The sequence below is a fragment of the Rana temporaria genome, chromosome 10 (assembly GCF_905171775.1).
Source record: "Rana temporaria chromosome 10, aRanTem1.1, whole genome shotgun sequence".
Taxonomy (NCBI): Eukaryota; Metazoa; Chordata; class Amphibia; order Anura; family Ranidae; genus Rana; species Rana temporaria.
This window is the reverse complement of record NC_053498.1, coordinates 37,421,357-37,429,675: the sequence shown is the minus strand read 5'-3', so window position 1 is coordinate 37,429,675 and position 8,319 is coordinate 37,421,357. Positions and strand designations below refer to the sequence as shown.

At 39.3% G+C, this 8,319-nt stretch overlaps 1 protein-coding gene across 1 annotated transcript in view; it reads left to right on the top strand.

The window, feature by feature from the left end:
- Positions 1-342: 342 nt before the first annotated feature.
- Positions 343-8,319, top strand: part of LOC120916528 (sodium-dependent neutral amino acid transporter B(0)AT2-like) — a 161,583-nt gene continuing 153,606 nt past the window's right edge. The window contains exon 1 of the mRNA XM_040327552.1: positions 343-403. The gene's annotated coding sequence lies outside the window, so the exon portion shown is untranslated. The remainder of the gene's footprint in view (positions 404-8,319) is intronic.

The following is an 8,319-nucleotide window of genomic DNA, read 5'->3' as shown; positions in this document are numbered from 1 at the left end:
CTGTCTCCCCCTCCTCGGTTACTGTGTCCCCCTCCTCGGTTACTGTCTCCCCCTCCTCGGTTACTGTCTCCCCCTCCTCGGTTACGGTCTCCCCCCTCCTCGGTTACTGTCTCCCCCTCTTTGGTTAATGTTAAGTTAGATTACCAGTCTACTAAAACATATATTACTATCATAAAGTACCAAGCAGTACAATATGAGTTAAAATTCTTTCGTTGGAGAGTGGGTGTGTGTAGGGAGAAAGGGGCGTGGGGAAAAGAATTGCCAACACACTTCCACGTGGCGTACTGCACATCTGGCTGCATTTGCTGCTGCCTTATGAATGTGAGTGGGACACCAAGGAAGATAAACTAAACGTCTTTGAAAAAGGACACAACATCTGCCCTCATCAAGCTCATAAGCACTAGTAAGTGCAACATAATATATCATTTTAACATTTTTGCATGCCGTCAAACAATATTATTAAGTTAACAGAAAAATTTCTGTTGTTGAGCAGAAATCCAGTTCTTTTTCCCTGGGTTTCTGGGGCTTTGTGCTTAAAACGCCATATGACTCTCCAAGCAAAGATATCCTCAGAGTTGCTCAGCAATTTATTAACATTTGATTAAAGTTTAATGCTGATCTACACACATAAAAAATTTTAAGCTAAAAAATGTCATTCAATTACTTGATATAAAAAATACATATATACTGAGTCAAGGCAGCTCTGCCAATAACTCTAAACTCCAACTTGCAACATTTACACAATACTGCATAGCAATGAATAAATTCTGAGGAATCTTACCATACACACTCCGATTGAGGTGCAATATAATTAAAATATATGTTTTATCATAATTGTATTAGCAAACACTTGAAGGGACATAAATTCCCTTCTGATTGATTTAGACTAGATTTGATCAAACTGAATGGATTGGCCAGGACACAAAATTATTGACTGTCTTGCATTGATCAGCAGCACTGAGATGCTTTGGTCATGAATCTGATTGTATTTCAATTGATCAGATTATGAAATTGCACGGTGAAAACAGACATACTATTGTATCTTCCAAGGATCGGCTAAAATCCAATTTTCTGTGTGTGTTCTATCAATCGAATGGGTTGTCGGCTATAGATAAATTATTCCTATTGGGAGAGATCGATCAAAAAAGTAATCAAATATTTATTGAAGCGTGAATGACCACCATTAGGGGTACAGCATCACCACAGAAGCTCAGACTTGCTTGGGGCAACTAAAGATACCCCCAGTGGGAGTCTGTGTCAAATCCATATACAGGGGGTCGCCGACTTACGAACTACTCCTACTTATGAACGGGACACTGCGGGGACCATCTGCCATTCTGCGCATGCGCGGTCAGAAGGAGCCTCGGAAAACATTGGAAAATGTCGGAAATGCCCGTAATTGGCCTCGCATGCGCAGAATGGCATTCGGCGGAACATCGGAAAACAATCGGAAATGTCCGTATTTGCGGTTCTGCGCGTGCGCGGCCCGAATTACGAACATTTCCGGATTACAAACAACAGGAAAGTCCCCAACTCGTTCGTAAGTCGGGGACCCCCTGTAGAGAAATACACTGAAAATTACAAAATGAACTGTCACTCAGGCCCGCTAGTCAGCACAAAATATGTTTTTACACTGTTCTGACATTAAGGATTTGGATGACTTCTCAGAAGTTTTTTTTTTCCTATGACCATTTTGGGAATATTTTGCTGTAACACTAGTATACTGTAATGCCGCGTACAGACGATCGGACATTCCGACAACAAAACCATGTTTTTTTTTCTGACGGATGTTGGCTCAAACTTGCATACACACGGTCACACAAATGTTGTCAGAAATTCCGAACGTCAAGAACACGGTGACGTACAACACGTACGACAAGCTGAGAAAAGAGAAGTTCAATATCAGTGCTGTTAGAAGTTTGGTGAGAGACGATTTGCGCTTTTCAGCCCTTTACAGTCCGTTACAACGTGACAAATGTGCCATCTCCATTACGAATGCTAGTTTTACCAGACCGAGGGCTTCCATCTCGTGCTTGATTCAGAGCATGCGTGGAATTTTGTGTATCGGAATTGGCTACACACGATCGGAATTTTCCGACAAGAACTTTTGTTGTCGGAAAAATTGAGAACCAGCTCTCAAACATTTGTTGTCGGAAATTCCGACAGCAAATGTCCGATGGAGCATACACACGGTCGGATTTTCTGACAACAAGCTCACATCGAACATTTGTTGTTGGAAATTCCGACCGTGTGTACGCGGCATAAGAATAAGAATGGGGGTGTGGGGGGCTCTAACAGGAAGACAGCTCTTATTGTTGCCCCCCCCCCCCCATCCTTTCTATAGAAATAGAAATTTCATCCCATTTCTTGTATTTCTGACACCAAGACTAAAGGGCAGAGGGAAAACTCTCTAATGTAGACCGAGACCATTTACCCTACCCAACTGTACTTAAAACAGTAGTCCGATTAGGGTTTTAATCTGGACTCAGACAGACTGTGAAAATATGCAATGTTAACTATTTAATGAATTTCTGTATGCCTAATGCCGCGTACACACCATCACTTTATGTGATGAAAAAAAATGACGTTTTTAAAAACGTCACTTTAATTGACTGTGTGTGGGGGAAAACGTCGTTTTATGTCTTGTAAAAAACGACCAAAAAAAATTGAAGCATGCTTCAATTTTATGTGTCGTTTTTCAAAAGTGCACTTTTTACTTCACAGAAATTTACTGTGTGTAGCAAAAAACGTCGTTTTCTAAGACGTTTTTTCATCCACGCATGCCCAGAAGCTACTTATGAAGCAAGCTTCAATGGTAAAACGTGGTGGAACGTAACCTCGCTTTGCTAGAACATTGTGAGAAAAACGATGGTGTGTAGGCAACTTCGTCTTTGAAAATTGAAGTTTCAAAAACGTCATTTTTTACTTCACAGAAAGTGTCGTTTTTTTTCATCACATAAAGTGATGGTGTGTATGCGGCATAAGGGATGTATTTATAAAAATGATTTGCATAACTGTTCATATATCAAAACTGTATATACAGTGCCTTGCTCAGGTCTTTGTAGATTTGCAGTGGTCTGATACTCCTTCCATTTCAATATTATCGCTTGCACAGTGCTCCTTGGGATGTTTAAAGTTTGGGAAATCTCTTTATATCCAAATCTGGCTTTAAACTTCTCCACAACAGTATCTCGGACCTGCCTGGTGTGTTCCTTGTTCTTCATGATGCGCTCTGCGCTTTAAACGGACCTCTGAGACTATCACAGTGCAGGTGCATTTATACAGAGACTTGATTACACACAAGTGGATTCTATTTATCATCATTAGTCATTTAGGTCAACATTGGATCATTCAGAGATCCTCACTGAACTTCTGGAGAGAGTTTGCTGCACTGAAAGTAAAGGGGCTGAATAATTTTGTACGCACAATTTTTCAGTTTTTTAATTTGTTAAAAAAGTTTGAAATATCCAATAAACTTCATTCCACTTCATGATTGTGCCCCACTTGTTGATTCTTCAAAAAAAAATTGTTTTATATCTTTATGTTAGAAGCCTGAAATGTGGCAAAAGGTCGCAAAGTTCAAGGGGGCCGAATACTTTCGCAAGGCACTGTACATTTGTTCTGTGTGAATGGGGCAAAATGTTATGTTTTCAGACTATTTTCTCTGCAATTTGAATGTGTGACTGCAGAAATACTGCACTGTGCCCACTAGATGGCGCTGAGGAGCATACTTATTACCTCAATTGTCAGCTCAGCGCCATCTTGTGGCCTTGATGTGGTATTTTCAGCATTCACATGGAGAGAATACTGTATAGTCTGAGAACATTTAGTTTTGTCCCAATCAAATTTACATGAAGTTTTAATAGATGAACAACTAAGTGATTAAAAAAAAAAATTTACGCATTTGTGTTTATTTGCAAGTGAACTATTTTTAAACTTTTCACATGTTAAATTGTATGACATCGCTTTTTGCTTTCTTTTTTATTTTTATTTTATTCAACTTTATTTTTTTAAAACATCTTTTTTTTTACTTAAAGTGGTATCAAATTCAAAAGCAAATGTTTATTATATTGCAGCTCACCAATTCTGCATTTTGTTTTGTTATTTTAGGCTTTCTTTCTTTTATTTTCAACTGGTAATACCGCCAGCAAGTCCGTTGTTTTTCACGGCACAAACTCTCCAGTAATATGTATCAGTTTACATGGATGAGACAAACCACTAACACAATCGCCTTGTGCACATTAGCACTATCATTCTGTGTGCAGGTGGGGAGATGGAAAAGATCTCCCTTTTATCGGCTCTGCCATAAGGGGAGTGCTTACGCACTTCTCTTTCACTGTGCCTGCACGGAGAACAACGTGATGGGACCATACAGCAGGGGTTGACAAATTTGCTTGGAATCTAGGAGCCAGCTAAAAAGTTAGGAGCCAGAAAACGCGCCCCGTCCCGACGAGCTTGCGCACAGAAGCGAACACATACGTGAGCAGCGCCCGCATATGTAAACGGTGTTCAAACCACACATGTGAGGTATCACCGCGATTGGTAGAGCGAGAGCAATAATTCTAGCTCTAGACCTCCTCTGTAACTCAAAACATGCCTATGAAGATTTGTCGGCATTCCACGAGCGGACGCAATTTTGAAGCGTGACATGTTGGGTATGAATTTACTCGGCGTAACATTATCTTTCATAATATTAAAAAAAAATGGGGATAACTTTACTGTTGTCTTATTTTTTAATAAAAAAAAGTGTAATTTTTTCCCCAAAAAGTGCGCTTGTAAGACCGCTGCGCAAATACGGCATGACAGAAAGTATTGCAATGATCGGCATTTTATTCTCCAGGGTGTTAGGATAAAAAATATATATAATGTTTGGGGGTTCTAATTAGAGGGAAGAAGATGGCAGTGAAAATAGTGAAAAATTACATTAGAATTGCTGTTTAACTTGTAATACCAACGGCCACCACCAGATGGCACCAGCTTACACATCTGGTGGTAATAACTTGTAATACCAACAACTCACCACCAGATGGCACCAGCTCACAAAAAAAAATATTTTATTTTTTTATTTTTTTGCCCCCCTTCCAAGCCAAGTCGCCAGGACCCTATTTCTAGTCGCCATGGTGTCCTGGCGCCCGGGATTTGTCGAGCCCTGCCACACAGTATGTATGTGAACAAACGCACATGCACGTGTGTTTGCGCTTTGGGGCACACACCCTAATGTAATAAGCTGTGCACACCTTTGGCTGTAACTGATTATAAAGTGTGGGTTGGAGCTTGGCTTCAATTTGTTAGTGGTTCTAAGGGCTAGTTTTTTTTTTCCAGGGAAAATCAGGAAGGAATTTTTTCCCCTGCTGTAGCAAATTGGATCATGCTCTGCTGGGGTTTTTTGCCTCCCTCGGGATCAACTGTGGGTATAGAATTGGGTATATGAGATTTGTACGATATTTTTTTATCTTTTTTCTTTTTTTATGGTTGAACTTGTGTCTTTTTTCAACCTGACTAACTATGTAACTAATGTATATGACGTCCTACGATAGGGAAGTGGTTAATAAAGAGAAATAATAATAAAAAAAATTATTATTGGCAGATTTAGGGCTAATTCACACCACAAAAATTTCCTCCAGATCCGCTTCAAATGCGTTTCTGCATGTGTATTTTTTAATTCTTTTTTTTTTATGCATTCTGGTGCATTGTTGATGCATTTGGCAATGTGTTTTTTTTTTTTTCTTCTTTTCTCTTCTGGTGTGGTCCGGTGCATTTTTGATGCGCTTAGGTGTGTTCCGGTGAATTTTTTATGTGTTTTTTAATGCGTTCCAGTACTTAACTTTGCTATTGAAAACCATGTAACCTACTTTCTATGCATTTTGGATGCAGACAAAAAAAAAAAAAAAGCACTGGAACACATGTAGTGTACATGTGTTCCAGTGCTTTTTTTTTTTTTTTGTCTGCATCCAAAATGCATAGAAAGTAGGTTACATGGTTTTCAATAGCAAAGTTAAGTACTGGAATGCATTAAAAAACACATAAAAAATTCACCGGAACACACCTACGTGCATCAAAAATGCACCGGACCACACCAGGAGAGAAAAGAAGAAAAAAAAACACATTGCCAAATGCATAAACAATGCACCAGAATGCATTAAAAAAAAATACTCATGTAGAAACGCGTTTGAAACGGATCTGGAGGAAATTTTTGTGGTGTGAATTAGCCCTAAATCTGCCAATAATTTTTTATTTTATTATTATTTCCCTTTATTAACCACTTCCCTATCGTAGGACGTCATATACATTAGTTACATAGTTAGGTTGAAAAAAGACACAAGTTCAACCATAAAAAAAGAAATAAGATAAAAAAAAATATTGTACAAATCCTATATACCCAATTCTATACCCACAGATGATCCAGAGGGAGGCAAAAAAAAAAAACAGCAGAGCATGATCCAATTTGCAAAAGCAGGGGGGAAAATTCCTTCCTGATCCCCCGAGAGGCAATCGGATGTTCCCCAGATCAACTTTACCTATAAATGTCAGTACCCAGTTATATTATGTACATTTAGGAAAGTATCCAGACCTTTCTTAAAGCAATCTACTGAGCTGGCCAGAACCACCTCTGCAGGGAGTCTATTCCACATTTTCACAGCTCTTACTGTGAAGAAACCTTTCCGTATTTGGAGGTGAAATCTTTTTTCCTCTAGACTTAAAGAAGTGCCCCCTTCTCTTTTGTGTTGGCCATAAAGTGAATAACTCAACACCAAGTTCACTATATGGACCCCTTATATATTTGTACATGTTGATAATATCCCCCCTAATTCTCCTCTTCTCAAGAGTGAATATATTCAGTTCCTCTAATCTTTCCTCATAGCTGAGCTCCTCCATGCCTCTTATCAGTTTGGTTGCCCTTCTCTGCACTTTCTCCAGTTCCCCGATATCCTTCTTGAGAACTGGTGCCCAAAACTGAACTGCATATTCCAGATGAGGTCTTACTAATGATTTGAACAGGGGCACAATGATATCTCTCTCTCTGGTAAAGACTGTGTTCCCTTTTTAAATATGGGCACCACATTGGCCCTACGCCAATCCAGTGGTACTATTCCTGTCATTAATGAGTCCCTAAAAATTAGATACAATGGCTTTGAAATGACAGAGCTCAATTCTTTTAGGATCCGTGGGTGTATGCCATCTGGTCCAGGTGCTTTATCCACCTTTATTCTGTCTAAATATTTCTGGACCATCACTTTTGAGCCATTGTGTATCATTTGGGGCTTTGTCACTACCACCCCCATTATGGACATGAGCTCCCCCATGCTCCTTTGTATACACAGAGCTGAAGAAAGTATTTAATAAATTGGCCTTTTCTTTGTCCCCAGTCACCCACTCTAGATTATTTTGTAAAGGGCCTACATGCTCAGACTTGACCTTTTTACTATTAATATATTTGAATACTTTCTTGGGGTTTGTCTTAGGCCTTGTACACACGGTCGGTCAAAACCGATGGAAATGGACTGAAGGTCAGTTTCATCGGTTGCTTTAAAATTTGCTTTAAAATTCAACCGATGGACGCCTAACCAATCGGTCAAAACCGACGGTTAGTATGCAAAAGCATCGGTTAAAAGCCTGCGCATGCTCAGAATCAAGTCGACGCATTCTTGGAAGCATTGAACTTCATTTTTCTCAGCACGTCGTTGTGTTTTACGTCACGATCGTCACGATCGGTTTTTTAACTGATGGTGTGTAGACATATATATAATGTTTGGGGTTCTAAATAATTTTCGAGCAAAAAAATTATGATTTTTACATGAAGGAGAGAAGTGCCAGAATAAGTGCGGTATGGAAGTCGTTAATTAAACAAAGTATTATAAAAGCATATTACATCAGCACAGGATGCCTGTATTACAAAAAACTTTAATATCTCAGACAAAAAAAACAATATACAATACCTACATATAAATAAAAGGTGTGTCTCCCTGAACCTTATCATAATTACCAAATATAATGAGATCCCCCGGAGGAGGCAAGAGATGGCATCAGAGGAGGAAACACCTTGCCTCTAAATGCAAAAACTCTGCCAATACATTTAACACCCTCCTCCCCAAGACTGATAATGCTGCTGTCTGCTGTGCCTCCTCTGTTCATTCTTCCAGAGTTGTATCTTATTAATACAGGAGGTGTGTAGTGAAGTGAAAAGTTAAAGAAAAGAAAACTGATGCAGACACCACATCTAACGAATGGTAAGCTGCAATATGGTACATTTTTAGTTTTGGGTTTACTACCACTATATAATTACATGGTGGGTCCTCTGCCACATTCAGCAGGCAACAT